At 35.9% G+C, this 20,878-nt stretch overlaps 1 long non-coding RNA gene across 1 annotated transcript in view; it reads right to left on the minus strand.

The window, feature by feature from the left end:
• Positions 1–20,878, minus strand: part of LOC140638013 (uncharacterized) — a 481,686-nt gene that overhangs the window by 212,465 nt on the left and 248,343 nt on the right. Inside the window, exons 10-12 of the long non-coding RNA XR_012035131.1 lie at positions 16,805–16,866; positions 15,940–15,990; positions 10,057–10,197 (exon numbers count right to left, since the gene is read on the minus strand). This is a non-coding gene — a long non-coding RNA (uncharacterized lncRNA). The remainder of the gene's footprint in view (positions 1–10,056; positions 10,198–15,939; positions 15,991–16,804; positions 16,867–20,878) is intronic.

Genomic DNA, 20,878 nt, shown 5'->3' on the forward strand with positions numbered 1-20,878 from the left:
GGATGATAATGGTACTTATTAATTAAGTTGTTATGAAGATTATGCATAGGTAGGACACAGATGTACTATGTAAATGTTTTAAAAATAAATGTTAGATTTTATTACAGCCCAGAAAAGCTGCCCAAACCCTGAATTTCACTTTTCTGCCTGCCTCCATTACCTCCTTCCTCTCTGTGTTCCTGAGGAGAATGCTTATCAGGAATCAACAAGGAGATAAGGCACAGATTATGATTTGATTGATTCATCAATGATTGGTTATTTGGTTGAAACATGCTGCTTAGTCTTGAAACCTAAACAATTTCCTCACTACTCTTAAGTTTAAATCTTGATAGCTTGTCAGCAGAATCAGATGTTAGAGCTTCAAAGGAAGTCAGCATGATCTTTGTATTATAATGTTTTCACACGATTTGCAAAAGTATGAAACTCTACAATTAGTCCTTTTTCTTACTGACTCCCCACTCCCCAACCCTTTCCCTCAACACATTTCCTCACTCATAAAGAGGCATTCATGTCCCTGTGGGCATTTAGGGGGAACTGACTCCAGGAAAATAGAAGGAATAGTTAGCTTGAATTTCTGGGGCTATATTTATGAGGTTTGTAGTCACCTTTTATAGTTCAATTATAGTTAACTGTCTCCGGGTAAAAAAAAAGCTTCTAAGAATGCTTCTAGTGTTTTTCAATTCAACTTTTAAATGTTTCCAAGAGTATTTTAGACTAGTCACTACACAAGAACACTTAAAATGTCCTGAAGCTTACAGCCCATATATGGAAGAACTTGAATGAGATTTTTTTAAAAATCAGTAACAATCTTAAGAACATATATGACATTATAAACAACTCATTATAAATTCAGTGTATCATATAACATATATAAACTTTTTTTTAAAAAGGTATGGGAATCTGTTTTTTCTCTTTCAGGACCCAATCTAATTCTAGAATAGTACTGGTCATTAATTTTTTTGTTCAAATTGTGCCACACTGCACTTAGTTATCCTGTCTCCCTAGTGTCCTCTGGTCTGTGGCAATTTCTTTAATTTGCTAGAGCAGCTCACAAAACTCAGAAAAACATTTTACTTACTAGATTACCAGTTTATCATAAAAGGACATAATTCAGAAATAGCCAGATGGGAGAGATGTGTATAGCAAGGTATGGGGAAAGGGCTCAGAGCTTCCATGTTCTCTAGGCAAGCCATCTTTTCTGCATCCTCTTGTGTTTAACAACCTGAAAGCTCTGTATCTTCTTGCTTGTGGGCTTTTGCCGAGGCTTAATTATGTAGGCATGAGTGATTAAGTCATTGGCCATTGGCAATTGATTCAACCTCCAGTCCCTCTCCCCTTTTCAGGGATCAGGGAGATGGATCTGAAAGTCCCAACCCTCTAATCACTTGGTCTTTCCGGTAACCAGGCACATCCCAAATCTGCCTGGGGCCCCACCCTAATTTACCTGATTAGCATAAACTCAGGAGTGCTTAAAAGTGACACCTAAAGAATTATCAAAAGACATTCCTATTATTTAGAAAATTCCAAGGGTTCTGGGAGTTCTGTGCCAGAAATTGAGGACAAAGACCATATATATTTCTTACTGCACCTCAATTTTGGTTTTTCTGATATTTTTTTCATGATTAGACTAGGATTATGGGTTTTTAGAAGAATACTGAAGAGGTGAAGTGTCCTCATCATACATATTCATGGGTAATGGCTGTGCCCAATACTGCTGCTAGCTTTCATCTTACAGCTGAGGCAATGTTTGTCAGGGTGTGTGTGTGTGTGTGTGTGTGTGTGTGTATGTTTTAAACTATTTTTCCGTATTAATGCACTAATCTTTTGGAAGTGAGTCACTAGGTCTAACTCATTCTCAAAAGTTAGAAGTATTGGGAAATTAAGCTCCAAACTCTTGATAGAGCTTAGTTACTTGCAATTGTCATGGAAGGAAGAACAGTCTTCATTTATTTGAATCAGTATGGACTCTTGAATATTTATTTTGTATTACATTATTTACTTTGTTGCTCAAATTGTTCCATATTTTCTTATTGGGAGCTCTTTCAGTTGGCTTCTATGTCCCTTTGACATTTTTTTTTTTTTTATCATTTCCTTACTTTCTGACACTATAAAATATTCCACACTCATCTTGTATTTTTCCTGCTCCAGCCCCAGAATCAATTATGTCTCCAATGACACCTAGTTAATTTGATTAAAATGGTATTTAGAAACCAAGATCTAGGTATATGTGCGCTCATCACTAGTGGGTTATTGTTGCTTCTAGGATCTCTCAAGAGAGCTAAGTAATACATACACGTATATATACTAACATAATTATGCATATACACATGTGTATGATTGCTTCTATATCTACTAACTGATATATACACATGTCTGTGATTGTTTCTATAGCTACCATCTGTATCGATATTAAGTTAAACATGAGTTCACCCTGATGTCTCCAACTCTGATCCACCACCATGAAATTTATTCTAGTTGTCCTCTCTTATCTGTAACTTATTTCTCCAACAGTAAGGAACCGGGCACCCACTATCCAGCTTCCTTTTACTTACTTATCAACCTCAATACAGATGTAAAGCCTTTCATTATTACTAACTTGTCCTCCCATGAAAAAAAATTGCCAACTAGAGTACAGTGTTTATGTACAATTCCTTTCTGTCTTTAGATTTATAGCTTCTTTATTTTTGTCTTTAACTTTAAAATTTAATTTTACAGCCAGAATACTATTTTTCAAAGTTACATACGTCAGCTCTTCTTCCCCTTATCTTCTTCAGTGCTGATATGTCCTACTTTTGTAACAAAGTTTAATCCATTTGCTCTTCGACATCCTGGTCAGTGCTTTCTTTTTCTTAGTTTGCATATATTAAAGGTCACTCTTTTTGAAACACAATTCTATGGGATTTGACAAATACATGTATTCACCACCCAGTTCAACTCCTTTTTGAACTCTATAAGGTTAAGTTCAGGTTCTGACCTGTACCCAAAAGTTCTGCCATCAGAAAACATCTCATTACTTCCTATCCACACATCAAATGCCTTCATGTGACCCTTCAATGACCTTCATGTATACTAGATTCTTCTTTTTTCTCCAAATATTCCAACTGCAGAGCTTTTGAGTTGGTTGTGCTACCAAAGGCCTGAAACTTTGGAGAAACCTGAATAATACAAAAAATTATGTCTATGTCTAAAATATTTCCTTGGGTATGATATTTTGTAAAAAGGATTAATCTTAACATTTAATATTGTGTGTATTTGTTCCATCTTTGGGTTTTTTTTTTCCTTTTTATCAACATATTTTTCAGATTAGGATCAATAATAGATCCTAAAATGTTTTCACAATTGTTATCTAGTTTTTATCATTTATACCCAATTTAATTCTTAAAGTTTGCAAACTCAAAAGAATTTTATTTTACAGAAAATACACCATTAATAGCACATCTCATTATCATCTATATAAACCACATAAATAATTTCAGTAGTAATGTCTTGATCAACCTTTTAGTATATAATTCCTTTTTTGTTAATGTAGCATATTTTTTGTTAAAATATTTTTCTAATTGTTTAACTTTGTCTTGGCTTCTTTAACAGGTTTTGAATCTGAATAATTATCACATTTCATTTAATTTTTTCTTTTGGAGATGTAGAATACATGGTTGCAATACCTTATGAATCTCTTTTTAAATTGATGAAATTTATCTTTTTGGGCAGCCTGGGTGGCTCAACAGTTCAGCGCTGCCTTCAGCCCAGGGTATGATCCTGGAGACCCAGGATTGAGTCCCACATTGGGCTCCCTGCATGGAGCCTGCTTCTCCCTTTGCCTGTGTCTCTACCTCTCTCTCTCCCTCTCTCTCTCTCTCTCCGCTTCTCATGAATAAATAAAATCTTAAAAAAAATTAAGAACTAAAATTTATCTTTTCCTGGATTTCTATGAAGATTAACAGGAGATGATTGAAAATGCATTTGCTGAAAGCTGACCTGGAACACAGAACTCTCAGATCTGCACATTTAAGTATTTTGCTTTGCTTTCAAGGTTGTCAACATGATATGTGGGCTTCTGCTTTTGCAATTATTTTAAATGTGGTTATTAAATCCCTTTGGGAAATTGTTTTCCAATTCTTGCATTTTCTTATGTACTCTCCTTTTATTTAGTCAAGGTATTAAAAGTATGTTTCTTTTGAGAAATATACTTGCTTTTCATTAAGAAATGAAAAGAGATAGAAAGTACAGGGAGGCTGGCAGAGGATAGAAAATTGGACTCAGAGAAAAGAGAAACTATTATTGTTAGCCTGAATTTCAATTTTAAAATGAAAACTTGAAGGTCAGAAGAGAGAAACTAGTATTTTATCCCAAAGTAAAATTTAAGGTAAGCCCAACTTTAACTAAAAAAAAATATTCAGTCATTTATTAATAAACTAATTATTCATTCATCCATAATTAGTTTCTAGTTTCAAAATAAAATTGGGGTAATCATTTCCAAATTGTTTTATTAGAAGATGGGATTCCTATGAAATTTAATAACTTCAATTGAGTATCTTCTGAGGAAATCAAAATATGTGCATTTTTATTCTTGTCAAATTTAGGGTAATCAACAATATGATTAAAGGCTTTTAATTTAGTTGTCACCAAAGACATAAACCAAAGATGGCAAACACCCAGCATAAACAGCAACTCTAGACACATCCAAGGCAGACATCAATAATCAATTACAGTGACTGTGCCACTATGTCAATAAGGCAAGATCCCGAATCCTTACCATAGCACTGCTAGACATCCAGTGTCAAGCATATAAAGACAAAGGAAAAATTAAACTTAGTTACCATTAACCAAATAACTATAAACTTCTCACCTCCCTGAGATATCAAATGCATGACAAAGGATACTCCTTATGTGTAGGTAGTTGTACAGGTTGTACGATTTCTTGACTGACCCCAATAACACTCTTTTTAAAATGTCATGCAATTTTCTGGATTTATTCTAGTAGATTTTATTTCCACATACATAATATTACAAATTAACAAAAAACTCTTACTTGCTTACTTACTTGAGAATATGAAAAATTTACAAAAGATCTGTTCTCATAGATACATTCTTTCCGTATACAGGATTTGCTTATTGCCATGGACATGGAGATTAACTGATAAAGTCACTTAACAAAACAGTCAAATACATAACATCTATTTTAATGAAACTTAGAGAATATGAAGATTATGAGTGGAATTAATACAGTAAAATAATGAACAGGATTTACATTTACTGGGAGCTATATAAAAAACAACAAATCAATCTACACTAAGTTCATTTAGCCTCAGTTTTACATCTCCTAGGACAGGAATTGTGTAGCCTACAAAACAATTTATATTTTATCTGTACCATCTAATTAATTAAATGGCCCCAGAGTACCAGACTCACAAATCTCGTTAATAGCTGAATACTGAAATAAAGGCTGTTCACCCCTACTAGAATAATATTTGCATATCCCCACCTGTGATGGGTAATAAGTACCTGCCACAAATCAGAATTATGAATTTTGTACGCCTAACAAAACCGCAGGGGAAATTATACCTCAGACATTCCATAATAATTGCAGCTAAGCTGTTTAGTGCCATCCACTTATTCTGCCTGAAGTGTTTAAAGCAGCAACAGTTGTAAATGAATTCAGGCACATATTCAAGGGAATTTTTTTTTTTTCAAAAAGTTTTTCTGTCTTGCCATATGTAATTATCTTTACGGAAGTATTCAACTGCAAGTTATAACGCATTCACATTTAAAGAAGCAAATTAGAAAAAATAAAGAGAGTTCTTTCCATCAGCCTATTAGGTGTATATTAGAATTCTGTTATTGAAACTCTGGAATAGCTCGAGATGGATTTCGAGGTATTGACATTCTGAAACTTAGGTAGGCTACATAGGCTGGGATTCTAATTCTGCAATCTATAAATTGGATAAATGATATTCAGGGTAGAAAGCCAGGAAATTGTGATATTATGATGAAGCAAACGCTGGACAAGTAACCCCAGGTTTCAAGATTGCATAAGGTGGTCCAGCTCTAAAATGGCTTGTCTGAGCTATGGAGTCCATAGTCCCCTAGGAGAAATCTAGCCTAAGACCACCACAATCCTGGACCATTAGCTGGGAACAATGAGAGCTGCAAGGGGCATAGGTATCTCTTCTAAGTGTTAAGCTCCAACATGGGAAGTGTCATTGTAGTACTCAGCACAGAGTATCACACAGGAAGAAATAACAAATACCTTAGTATTCACTATTAAATACCAGTTACCATGTTATGATGAGTTAAACTATCTCATTACATGAGAAATAAGTACAAAAGGGGCAAGAGATGACCTGTTTAGGAAGTATGGACATTGTTTAACAATTTAAATGGCAGTGAGGTACACTGGAGAGGTAAGTTAACTAAACATTGAAAGACCCAGTTTCAGCTCTTGCCAGGAATTAACCTTGAGAGCTTGACCAAGTCAGTTTCTCTGGGTTTCCCTTCCCTCATCTATAAAATGTTAACAAAAATAGTTTCATCTCTGTAGCAATGTACTGACCAAATTACCTACTGCTTAGGATGGCTGTGTAGCTCTGCAGCTATACTGTACACACCTTAGCATCTCACTGTGACTGCCACTATTTATTTTTCTTCCATTAGGGATTTGGCTGATTGGCTGCCTGCCTTCTAATGCAAGTTTCTGTACCTAAGAGACTTTACTGCAAAAGGGAAGGAGGGGCACTCTAGAGAATATATGAAAATAATCCAATCCTTTGGAGACAAAGAGTCTCTTCCTACCTATTTTTTCTGTGTATGCTTAGCCTGAGTGTGTACAAGAAATCAACCTCATTTTCTAGAAAAGGCTCTAAAAATAACTAGGATTTATATATTTTCAAAAGAGTGGGCAGGGCACAATGAGTCACTAAGAGGTGATTAAGTCAGGTTGTTTGAGGTTCCCTGAGGTGACAGGATGGTCTGTAGGCTTTAAAAATAAAGCTTATATAGCCTATTACCATGATGAAGTGAAATTCAAAATTACATTTTATATTTGTAAAGGACTAACAGGCAAGGTCCCTATGGATTGTCAAATACTACATAAAATGCTATAAAAACTAGACCATAATCTCTCACTAACTTACACATTAGCCTGAGGCAGTAAAGATGGTTTTTATTGGAACTAGATTTTGTGAGGGGAAAAAGAAAGTTACGCACAGTTTATCCTGGCTTTTCAGGCACTTTGCTTCTTCCTTGAGTTAACATGACGTATTCTAAGTGATTAAATAAACTTGTCTAGCAACTCTTCTCATGCACTTGAAAGGAAGCAAAGTAAAGAAGGATTTACTCTGAAGAGAGGTCTTAATTCTACTACTGAAAAGTGTCCCTACTTTAGTCTAATCATCACTACAGAAACCAAGAAAGGCAAGAAAAATGAAAGCTTCTAAAATAGCTGATTGTAGAGACCCACTTATACTCCATGTATGATTTCACTTATCACATCATACCTCTGCAAATCTAAAGTAATATGCAGGGGAAGAATTCAGGAAATGGAGGAGGGATCACTGTCAGCATATGACCCAGGTAAGGTAATAGTTGATATTTTAGTTCATTTATTATTATTTTTTAAAGATTTTATTTATTTATTTATGAGAGACACAGAGAGAGAGAGAGAGAGAGAGAGAGAGAGAGGCAGAGACACAGGCAGAGGAAGAAGCAGGCTCCATGCAGGGAGCCTGATGTGGGACTCAATCCCGGATCCAGGGATCATGCCCTGAGCTGGAGGCAGATGCTCAACACTGAGCCACCCAGGTGTCCCTAGTTCATTCATTATAACTGAAGTTCTGGGCAAGGCTTTTCAAACATTTGGGGGAATTAGTCATTTTTTCTTATGTTCAAGATAAAACTTTGTTACTTCAAGAGTAACTTTGAACAGCTTACAGTCAGATTTACAATATGTGGCAGATTTATCAATGATCTCTACTCAAGCAGTTGAGCAATGTGCATATTGGTGTCTTTTGTTTCCTTTTTTTTTTTTTTTTGGTGTCTTTTTCATTTGCCTTTCAAGAGTTGGGAATGTGCAGAATCCTGGAAGCTTGGACTAAACTTTAATGGGGACAAACTGCTGGCTATTTAAATCTGGCCTCCCCTAATATTTAGACTGGTCCAATTGAGGATTAACCTTCCATAACTTAGGTAAAATGGAGAGGAGGGTAGTGAACCTGAGTCTTGAAACTCTCAGGTAAAAGGCCCATGTTTAATCTCATGCCTTATGAGCTCCTGAAAAGGTCAGATGTGGTAGGAAGCATGTTTGACCTTTGCTGTCAGAATGACCCCTGTCTTAATCCCACACCAATCATTTATTACCTCTATGACTTGGTAGCTAAATTACCTCCTCTGAACTTCAGTTTTGTTTTTATTTTTCCCCCATCAGTAAAATGGGAACAATGACAACCATCTCAAATATTGCTTGGAAGATTAAATGAAATCTCATATATGGCTCAGGGTTACCTTACTGGAACTAGATTCAGGGTTCCAGCAAAGGAGGAGCCCTGAGTCTGGAACATAGTGACCAAAGAAAGAAAATGCTCTAAAAAAGGGAGAAGAGATTAGTGTTCATTGCTATAGAAAGATCTAATAAAATACAGCTTAAAACAATCCCTTTCTCCTTGTATCTTCCAAACCACTGTCTCTATTCTGTCCTTTGTTAGTATCTTCCTTCACTTTACTAAACTGTTTTCATCAAGATTCTCAATGAATTCCTGTTGCTAAACGCAAAACTCACTTTGGTCCTTTTTTATTAAGGTAAAACCAGTACAGTTTGGAGACTTGGAAAGGAAGAATTATAGGTGCAAAGAGCTTGCCTGGATTCAGAGTGAGAGCCTGAATGGCAAATTGCCATTTTAGTAAATGCGTCAACTTGAGCAAGCTATTTGACTATTCTGAGCTTGTTTTCCTTCTCTATTATTAGAAGGAAAGGAAAAAAAAAAAAACTCTACTTACCAAGTTCTGATAAAGACTAAGATCTGATAATAATACACAGAAGTATATGGTACCCTGCTTGGAATGTGATAAGTGCCCAGCAAACATTTTGCTTTTCCCTTCCCCTGATAGAAAATATTACCACATAGCAGCCATCATTTTCTTCTACCCTTTATCATGCAAGCTTCTCCTAAAATAGGTTAGGAAACCTATTTTAATTATCTGTGCATCCATAATACCCAGCACACTATCTGAAACATAGTGCATGTTCAGTAAATTCATATTGGTTGAATGAAAACGAAAAACAGCATGAATAATGACATAGGGGAGTTCCTATAGAAGAAATGTTTGATGGTGCTGACACCAGTTTCCTAGTGCAAGTTTCTTTTAGAGGGTCTATTGAGAGATCAAGTATAATGATCATGCATAATAAAAAGACTACAGATAACAATCAGTAACATTTTATAAGAATATCTTATGTGAGAAGCCTGGGTGGCTCAGTGGTTTAGCGCCACCTTCACCCCATGGCGTGATCCTGGGGACTGGGATCGAGTCCCACGTTGGGCTCCCTGCATGGAGCCTGCTTCTCCCTCTGCCTGTCTTTGCCTCTCTCTCTCTCTCTTTCTCTCATGAATAAATAAGTAAAATCTTAAAAAAAAAAAGTATTAATAAAAAGAAGATCTTATGTGTGTCTCATGATAAGTGCATTATATGTGTTACCTTAATCATCACACAAGCTTTTTTTTTTTTTTTTTTTTCATCACACGAGCTTTAAGAAAACTGCCCTGTGTCCATTTTACAGAAGAAACAATTGCTTACACAATTAAGCAACTATCCAAGATCATACACCAGCTGAGAGTGGAGCTGTGTTTTGAATCTAGACCTGCTTGGAGAGTCTCTGTTCTTAAGCCCTATGCTATGTGCCTGATTCCCCACCAAATGTGTGTTGTGAATACATGACTGACAAGGCCTTCCCTGATGTAGCCACCCCCTATCTCCAGGCTTTTCACATGCTCCTCCCTGCAATCTTTTCCCATTCCATTTTCCTTCTTTAAACATTCAATGATCTTTCTCACCGTTGGGTCTTACCACAAAGTTTCCTCATCTCCTTCCAGAAGTTCCCTCTACCCAAGTTGTCTTGAATGTGTTTCCTCTTCCTGCCACTGAACTATCCTTGATTTTAACATTTTGATGGAAGGCAGTGTGGCAATGTTTAAATGGAGGATGAGCCTGAAGCCAGATGAAACCTGGTTACAACATGTATGACTCTGAGCAACTTAGCTTTTTCAATGAGGCAATAACCATATGTACTTCACAGGACGTTCAAAGGACTAAATGAGAAAATGCATGCAAAGCACTTGCTTTAGTAAGTACTTAATACATGGCATCTATTATTAAGATGATGAATACTTTTACTCTTGCCTTAAAATTCCTTACTTAAGTCATGGTCTAAAAGTTTTTCAAATCTTTTAAGTTCATTTCAGTTATACCTAAAATAAATGCTTATTAATATATTTCCTTATATATTACATGTTCAAAATAGAAGAAAGACATGAATATCAGTAATTGAGCTTGGTATGTGAATGAAGAGAACTTTCTCAGGGGTTTCTGGTGAAAAAAGTTTCACATGAAACATTGACTTATTTGTTTCTGTGTAAGACCAGAAAAATATGATGATTGATTTTTGAGACTAAAATCAAAGTAGATATTAACTTATATTTGAGTATGATTTTGCCCTAGACTGAAATTATTGTACTTAACTGTTCCAGTTTTAATTTAGGGCTAATTCAAAGTAAGTAATACATTTCTCTCATTGCTATTTAAATTAGAGACAAGTTGCATGTATTTTATGTATTTGTACATATGTACAATGTGTGTTATTAGGCTTTGGAGAATATTATGAATTCACAATAAAGATTATTTTAAAACTACAATAAAAATACCGTTTTCTATTCCCAAAACCATATTCTACAGTTTATAAAATATGACTGTTTAATAAATGCTGGAGTTCTCCCATAATTCTCTTGGGTAATTTGTTTACCCAAGGTTTTTATATGCTTATGACTAAATCAGGAATTACGAAAACTGTGATATATTCAAGCAAAACCTTCATAACCAATTGGGTTATGCATTGTCTATTTAAATATCTTTGATTTCTGCAAAACGTATACCAATGCATACTCTTAAAGCTATGCTTAAGGCTGGTTAAAGCTAAATTAAAGAAATATATAAAAGGTGATTTTTATGTCTATGCACAGGCTAAGTAGACCTGTGAAAAGTTATCTTGGGTTTTTGTTTTTTAATCTGTTCTTTTCATCTCTACAAAACGTTTCTTCTGATCTCCTTTCTCTATTTCCCCAGATTCATCCTCAATGATGTCATTTCTATTATCAAAGATCTTTAGTGTCTCTTTAAGATTTACCAAATGAAAGTAATTAGTACAACCTTCTTATCTCAGTATTTAAGAACATCCAGATACCCAGATTACCCTGTAGTTGGCACAGAAACAAAAATCAGAGGGAAAGAAAAAAAAAAAAAAAAGAAGAAACAAAAATGGGAGTAGACATTTAGGAGACACAAATCCATTTTGTGTCATCTCCCTGGCATATCACCTTGCATAAATAATTTCATCTTTTCTAAGTCTTTGCTATCTCAACTGTAGGATGAAAAAGTTAAACTATAGTTTCCTAAAGTTTGCCATAGCTCTAGAAGTCCATGTGTCTTTGATTTAATCCTTCCAGACATATTTTGTATGAGGTCCCTACATATTTCATTAGTTCCAAGTAAGCCACACTATATACTGATTCATGCACACACCCATCTGCTTTTTTGGCTTCTTTTGGTATTACTGACTTCTTTCAACAAAACGTTCTCTTCATTTCTGTCAGTTCAAATTCTTACAGTTCTTCAAGATTCCTTTCATATCTCTCGCTCCATCAAACCTTCCCTGACATCTTTCAACTCATGGCATTATGGTCTCTGAAATTTTGCTTGAAACTCTTCAATATATGCTGCCTACAGACTTTTATTAGACAGTAGTCTCTTCTTACCCATGGTTTCACTTTTCGTGGTTTCAGTTATCTGCAGTCAAATGTGGTCTGGGAGCAAATGCTCCTCCTTCTGACATGTGGTCAGAAGGTCAAAGTGGCCTAACTCTACATCCTAATGCCTAGATCATTCACCTCACTTCATCTCATCACTTAAGCACTTTATCATCTCACATCATCATAAGAAGGAAGGTGAATACAGTATATTTTGAGATACCACATTCACACAGCTTTTATTAGAATATATTGTTATAATTGCATTATTTGATTATTGTTAATCTCTTATTGTGCCTATAAATTAAATTTTATCATAGATATGTATATATAGGAAAAACATAGAATATATTGGGTTCAGTACTAATTGTGGTTCAGGCATCCACTAGAAGTCTTGGAACATACTCCTGCAGATAAGAGGGGGACTGCTGTATTGTTTCTGATTTGGTCTTATCTATTAGACTTGGAACAAAGGCATTCTCTTACTAACTTCTGCATGTTTCTGGAGCACCTAACAGTGCATGGCACATGATAGGCACTCAATAAAACCCCTGTGAAATAAAAAGTCTGATGTACCATTCTAATATATTGTAAATGGTAAAGTTATCTCCTGTTACAGAAAATGCTGTTAGTCTTTTATTTGAATTCCATTTTGTGTATTGTTTTTGATTGTTCAAAGATGCAGTTTAATACTGTTTTTTTATTATACCATATGAGTATTAGCTCTCCCCTGACACTAAGACAGGCAGAAAGATGATGCAGTTTACCTCTTTCTTTTCTCCAAGCCATTATGCAGAGAATAAGCTCTGTGTGATGAGGTCATACCCCTGTGTCTAACAAAGAAACAGGTTGCTTCTTAGAGTTAAACATCTCAGACCATTCCCTGTAATCAGTTAACAATTTCAGCTTGATTAAAATGTGTACAATCTTCCAGTTGTCTAATTTTTTTTAATTTGAATTTTGGATCAAACTAAGAAATTTTGTATGTCTCTTCTCTCCTTCAAAAACATTTTTCCATCATAAATGAACCTGTAATTGGAATTTAAAGGTCATTCCCCAGTGATAAATGTTATGTGGATGTTAAAGCAAAGACAGCTCAGGTTTTCTTCTATCCTTTCACCCTTGTTATTATGATGGAGGCTGCATAGATCCAGTGGAATTTGGCAGGTAAAGGGACTTGGTTGAATCATCTCAAAGCCCTGGAGTTTGGGGCCTCTGGCTATTATGGCTGAGTAGCTGCGAGTATACAGAAATTGTTGCTTTGTTTGCCCTGAATCCCTGAGCCATCTGCACCACACAGAAAAGCACTGTGAACTCAGTCATTCAAAATGAATATTTAAGAGTTCACTTTTGATATGCTCTTTTTTATTTTTTATTTGTTATTTGTTGCTTCTTAAATCTCTTGATCCCAACTGTCCTGTTTCTTCTCTGCTGGCATCATTCTGTATTCCCCTTAGTAGGATCAGAGATTGCAGATTATCAAAGGGAAGCTATCTTTTAACCCTTGAATTATTTCCATGATAAACAATCAGGACGGTCTCATATTCTGTCAAGATTTTGCTCATCTCTGTTCACTAAAAACTATAAATACGTAGGAGGTATTTTATGCTGTCTTCTATTTTTTGTTTTTGTTAGTTTTGTATGCTTTAAACCACTTACTTTTCAGAAATTGTACCCACGTGATAAGAGCTAAAATTAATGTCCTTTCATAGATTGTTTACTAAATGTCTATAACAATTCCAAACAACTCCCAAAGTGATAGTATATATGAACTTTCTCCATAGGTCTTCCAGATTAGAGACATTTGTCGCCATGCAATGATTAGACTGTAATATGTAACACCTATAAGCAGTTTTTACTAAGGTGAATGGCTGTTACTGGTCTCAAGGCTGAGAAAAATTCTATGGAACTAGTCTTTATAGCAAAAATTCATGATAGTGCAATCTTTTCAGTTTTACACACTAAAATGCAAAAATTTAGAGCTTTCAGCCTCCCAAACTTGGTAAAAGGCCAACAGGAAGATGTCGGAAAGAGATCTTTCACACTCTTGAATACCATATGTGACTTTTTAGGATCTGGTCCTGCTATATAATAAAAAGCCTCTAACTACAACCTGTTGAAATTCTACTTTTGTCCAGGATTTCTCAACCTTACTATATTGATATTTAGTGCAGGATAATTTTATTGTGTGGCCTGCATCTTGTGCATTATAGGATACTTAGCAGTATCCTTCATCTTTACTCCTTAGATGCCAGATACTAGTAGCCTCTCCTGATTAATGGAAAAAAAAAACAAAAAAACAAACAAACAAAAAAAACCAAAAACCAAGTCTCCACATGTTGCCAAATGTCCCCTGGGGAATGATGTTGCCTCCCCACCTCCAGAAACTCACATGACCTTTTATAATCCCTGTTTATATTATGCCCATCAGTCTGAATTTTTAATGTAGTTTCTAGATGTTTTAACAGAAAGGAACTCAGTTTGCAGTTTGCAACAGTAGGAATGACCAGAGGAAAGAAATTCAGGAGAACCCATCAGACTGCAGAATTGTAAGTGTGTCCCACTTGCACCTGTGAGTCAGTTTAAGGAACCACCTACTACTCCTGCATCACCATGGCTGTCTCACACCCAGAAAGCTTATGACCAGACTCAGAAAATCAGAGAATGTATTTCTCCCCACCTAACTACCAGGACAAAGAGAAGCAACAACATGCCCAATCACACACTTTTTAAAAAAATAATTAATTTATTTATAATAAACAAATTTATTATTTATTTATTTTTTAATCACACACTTTTTAAACCTCACATGCCTGTATGTCATTCATTGACTGAAATCTAACTCATAAACAGACTTCTAGCTTCAAGGAAGTTTGGGAAGTATTATTTATTCCTTTCTAGCTCCTGCAATACACATAGAAGGTAAAAATCTGCTATGGCTAAAATACCATATTTAGCATGCCATACTATGGCACACCTGCTTGTTTTGGGGTCACTGTGCCCTCTGCAGAGATAGGCTTCATCTGTTCATTAATTAATTCATCCGATCATCAGCCAATTTTTCAACAAGTTATTGAATAATATGTTAGGACTCTCCCAGATGCCAATAACTTGAATTAGTTTATTGAAACATGTTAGTGGGGGAGGCAAGAAGTTGAGAGGGTATTGAAGATGACAGACCTGGCCTTATAGGTGCCTTTGAGACTCTCTCTCTCTCTCTCTTTCCTTCTCTATCTCTCAACATCCTTTTCCTAGAATGGGCTTCTTCATGAGGTGGTGAAATGAATTACGTGAAGTTCCACATTCACCCTCTAACAGCTTCCTCACCATATAATCATTTTTTCAACAAATACATATTGAGAATCCACTAAATATATATCTCTGTTAGGTGCTAGGTATGGGCTGTGAGAATCCAAAGGAAAGGCTTTCTTCTTCCAACTAAAGTTAAAAAAGAATAAGTGAGTAACAGAGAAGAATCCTAGTTTATCCAACTTGGGTCATGTGCTTCTTGAACTAAGCAGTGAATAGTGTATTATGATCAGCCCAATAGGAGTAAAATGTTTATTCATTTGGATCACTCAGCTAAGAAAGAAGTAGTAGATGGTGGAAGTTAAGGTAGGAGAATTGTATGACTTGACTACCAAAGGAATCTCTGTGAGGCAGAAAGCTATTGTACCTCTGGCAACTACAATTGCCTGCTATGTACTTGATGGTAGGCCAGGGGCTGAGAATATTGCAGTAAATAATACAACTTTCCCTGGAAAGGCTTTACTGTGAAACCTGATCCTGTTACCACCTACTAATCACCAGCAGAGGTAACCACTACCTCTTCTGGGGTACTAGTCATTTGCAGATATTAAGTTGCTATTTTTTGTATCTATCTTCCCCAGTAGGCCATAAAATCTTGGAATGGAAGCCTCTGGCATCTTACCTTAATACTGTGCTAGGCATGCAGATGTGATCCCATAGAATATTTGTTTGGCTAAATGTTGAAAGAGTGAAAAGAACAAATGATTGATTGGTTAAATGAATTAATTAATGCCTTCCCCTTATACTGAGACAACTGTAGATGAGGGCCTTTCTCCTTTCCTAAAGCAACCTTACCAGAGAGGCGAATCTGGCTCACTGGAAGGGTGATGGAAGGGCAGCTGATCTACTCTGACATGTTTCAATTTAAGCTTATCTTTCTTTTGCTCCTTTGCTGTAAGTCTATCTTTTTGGCTATAAGATTTTTATTGAATTTTTGATGTGTGAATGAATCACCATGTAAAATGTAAGCTCTTTCTTGAATAAAATTACACAAACAAAATACTCCTGGAAAAATGAGGCAAATAAGTCTCTTCAGAGGTGGTTATTTATTAAGCCCCGTCCACATTTAAAATGCTCTCATTTCAATAGCCTTAAGTGTCTCTAGTTGGAATTTTAGTGAGAAAGACATATGATCTGTGAGAAGTGGCACTTTATCTTGGCTGACTATGAAAGCATTTAAAAAGTTATAATGACTAAAAGTATTTTAAGTTGTCATATAAAATGTCTTCAGATTTCTTTTATCTTTTTTATGGGGAGGGGCCCCCGGAGAGAATGAGGTGGTTATGACTATGATTAAAATCAATGAAGACCATTGCTGGTTTTAACACATGATGACAATATTGTACACCACAGTGGCACATAAAATGATATCACCCATAAATCCTTTGCCCTTTCTGATGCTTCTAAGAAAACACATGAAATCATTTTGACTGATTAACAAGGCTATGCTCTGCAGGCACTACTGACCCTAAAGTTATTGGTATTACCTAAAGTATTTGAAGCTATAAATCAGAAGCAGTTTGCATTATTAGCAGCAGGAAGAGGTTTCCTAGGAAGAAAGAAGAAGGTAATAATTATTTAGGGTTATTTGTGATGTGTTTCCACTATATTATGTTTTGGATGATATAAGAAAAGGTGTGATACTCAATTCTTGCAAATGAGGTTACTGAAAATTAAAGGAGGCATCCCAGATACAGAGGAAGGCAAACTCTCCACAAATTAGGTTTTACCTTTTGGAACGGCTGTTTGTAGTCGCTTAGATGGAACAGACATGACCAAATGGGACTACTGATTTTTTATATCTCTTATTCTCACTTACAGTTGCCTACCTACCTCACTCTTACCCCTCCAGTCAAAACAGTCAATTTGTTTATGGGTTTGCGGTTGTAGTGCAGTGCTGAGAGAGAATGTAGAGGAACATTGAATAATTTGTAATTAAAAAAAAAATGAAACATTGGTACATTTGCCAAAATATAATGCCTAGGGGCACCTGGATGGCACAATTAGTTAAGCATCCTACTACTCTTGGTTTCCGCTCAGTCATGATCCCAGAGTCATGAGATTGAGCCTGGAGTCGGGCTCCACAGTCAGCCTGCGGTCTGCATAAGACTCTTTCTCCTCTGCACCTCCACCACACATTATCTCTCTCAAATAAATAAATAAGTCTTTATTTTTTAATTTTTATTTTTAAATAAATCTTTAAAAAATAAAGTCAACAAATATTATACGCATTAGATGAGGTCTGTTATTTAAAATCACAAAACAACCAACAGGCTGTGTTATGTAAATTGAAGATATGGAGGCCCATTCTCACCACCAATCATATATGCACCTCTCAAAGTATTTCTCATTCCTCTATCAAAACCTTCTCCTGAGACAAGCAAACACCAGCTGGGCTTGTGGGTTCCAACACCAAAATTTATGTAATGTTTAGCATTACTAAAGTATTATATTGGCGTCATTCTGGATACTCTCTGTTGTTGAGAAACATGTTAATAAATATTAGATGCAAGTTTACCAAAAAACTGTTCATTAGATCTATTTAGCATTATTTTAATTTATTTTATTTTATTTTATTTTATTTTATTATTTTATTTTATTTTATTTTATTTTCAGAAATTCTTTTGGTTGCGAACAGCAATGAACTCCAATTAACTTAATTACAATATCAGATTTTTAGCTTCATCTGAATTGGACTCCAGTATGCATATCTTTTTTTCCTTTATGTATCTATATTCTTTACTTTTAATCCATTTCTCAAGCCAGCTGGTTTAATGTGACAAGAGAGAATAAGGGACAAGTTTTATACCATAGGCTCTATAGTTTATTAGTCATGTGATTACTGGTATTTAAAGTATCCATTTAATTCATCTGTACAGCAAAGTTAATAATAATATCTGTATCTCCTGAGATTCCTTTTTTTAAATTTTTTTTTATTTATTAAATTTTTATTTATTTATGATAGTCACACAGAGAGAGAGGATGGGGGAGAGAGAGAGAGGCAGAGACATAGGCAGAGGGAGAAGCAGGCTCCATGCACCGGGAGCCCGACGTGGGATTCGATCCCAGGTTTCCAGGATCGCGCCCTGGACCAAAGGCAGGCGCTAAACCGCTGCGCCACCCAGGGATCCCCTCTCCTGAGATTCCTGATAGGATTTTAAAATAAGTGGTATGAAAGCACTTTGTAAACTGTAGGACATCGAACAAGTATATCTATGTTTCCTTACTTTTAATTTCATAGTCTAAATAACTGCACTCTGGGACCTTAACAAAAAGAAACTTTGATTTTTCAAAGAATGCTTGTTGAGCTCAAAAAATCAAAGGAAAAAGAATGATCTCATACAAAGTAGAGGGATCACGATGGCTGTGGGGACTTAAAGCTCTAAAAAATATAAGGCACTGCCTTCCCTATATATAATTTAAAACTTATATAGTTTTACTACACATCTATGTATTGACCCATAGATCCTTATCAGTAACAGAGCTTAAAGAAGCTCAATAAAATTCTCATTTTTCTTGTTACTACCTTAATTTTTGGAAATATAAAAATTTCAAATATTTAATATTTTGATTGACTTTGATTTGCAATATCACACATTTTTCCATTTTTTCACTACCTCTGCATTGCTGGTACTTTAAGCAGATGCTTAGTCTGTCACTTGGCACTGGCATTAATATGATTCAATCCCAATGACTTTCAGATTCCGTTTCTCTGCCTTTGGGTTTCAAGTATGGGTCAATTATCTATCCTTGCATATCAAGGAGTATAGGAACAAGGAGTGTAGACAAGGCTACTGAGGCCCCACCCTTTTCACTAAGACCATTTCCATAGAAGACAGAACACCGTAAGTGGGGAAATTCATACCCCTCCATCTTTTTTTGGCCTATCTGATATGGGAGAGTTGGTTCTTGTCTCACAGAGTGGAAGAATGAATCTCGCGGACCCAGAACAGTGAGTAAAGTGATAGGAATTTATTAAGTAAAGATAAGAGAAAGCTCTGAGGAGTGAGGGGGTCCCAACAGGGTTGCCATTGAGGGCTTGCAGGGTTGGTCTTTTATTGAGAGCCTAATCAGGGAACCTAAATCCTTTTAACATTATCTATTGACATCACCATTGAGTAAGGACTATTGATAACATCTTTAATGGCTTACTTCTTCTTTGGGGTCTGGTTATTCTTTGTTGGTCACAAGTAGCTGTTGTAACAAGACACTCTCCCCACCAACACCTTAGGGCAGAGTGGTCTGGCTTGCTCCCTTATCTCTGGTTTCCTTACACCTCAGCATTTTGGGGATTTCTATGAGCTTAATTCCGTGGCCCCCTACCTAGTCCTGCCTAGCCCTGTTTGTCCCTAAGTCATATCCACTTTGTTTTATCTACAAGCTGAGGCTGTTCATGTCCTCATCTCCAGCTACCTGGTCCCTCATTACTTAAAACTTCCTATTTAAACCTGACATTACGAGGGGTGCCTGCATGGCTCAGTCCATTAAGGATCAACTCTTGGTTTCGGCTCAGGTCATGATCTCAGAGTGGTAAGATCAAGTTCTGTATCGGGCACCATGCTCCATGCAGAGTCTGCTTGAGATTCTCTCTCTTTCCTTCTGCCCCTCCTCTCACTTGCACTCATTCTCTCTCTCTAAAAATAACTAACTAAATAAAATCTTTAAAAAATAAAAATAAAACTGAAATTACAAACTACTTAATAATACAAAAAATGTGTAAAAACTGATTAGGTATTCATTCTGCTACATGGTCCATGTAAAAGTATATTGATAAAAATTCACAAAAGGGAGAAAGAAAAATCTTCACCCAGGAGATACAAGATACCAGAGATTTCCTCATCTTTATGATGGGTATGACCTCCATTTCACTTGTAATTCAGACCTCAGTTCTCACAAGAAGAAATCTTGAAATCCTTCTTCACATCTACTCAAAAGTGAGCCATCAGCCTTTTTGTGTGACATCTGCCATTTTCTTCCCTTTGCTTTCATGAACATCTAGTGCTGCCTGTTGCCAATGCCTCTGATATATTGTTAGCATTAAGATTCTTCACTTCTTGTTCTAGTATTCACACATTAGTTTTATTCATTATGCCCTATTTCCTACTCGGACCTGAATATCTTACTCTACATCAAGAAGCAGTCATTGCTGATGCCTTAAACATTCTTGAAAGACCAAAGATGGCAGAGACCTCTCTGGAGCCTTCAATGCCCAGGTGCGCAGATGGCTGTTCTGTGTACAAAGAAAAAAAAATGTTTCTCCTTGTTAATACTGCACATTCCCATACACATATGAGAATAGGGATGCTTGTCTCAAGCTTCTCACTCACACTCTGACACGTGCCCTTTCCATTTCTCTTATTCATGAATGTTGAAAAGCTAGATTAGGAAACCAAATGTGCTGCACAACAAATAGCTCATCTTCTACTGGCCATTGTCAGTGATGTGATGACAGAAACTTTTCCCCATGAGGGAAGATAAGCTTATATGCTGAAGAAGACAGATTGGAAAGATGGAAAGAATAGGAGTTCTTAAAGACTTTAATGGCCTATAGAATTCACCAA

The sequence above is a fragment of the Canis lupus genome, chromosome 8 (assembly GCF_048164855.1).
Source record: "Canis lupus baileyi chromosome 8, mCanLup2.hap1, whole genome shotgun sequence".
In the NCBI taxonomy this organism is placed as follows: Eukaryota; Metazoa; Chordata; class Mammalia; order Carnivora; family Canidae; genus Canis; species Canis lupus.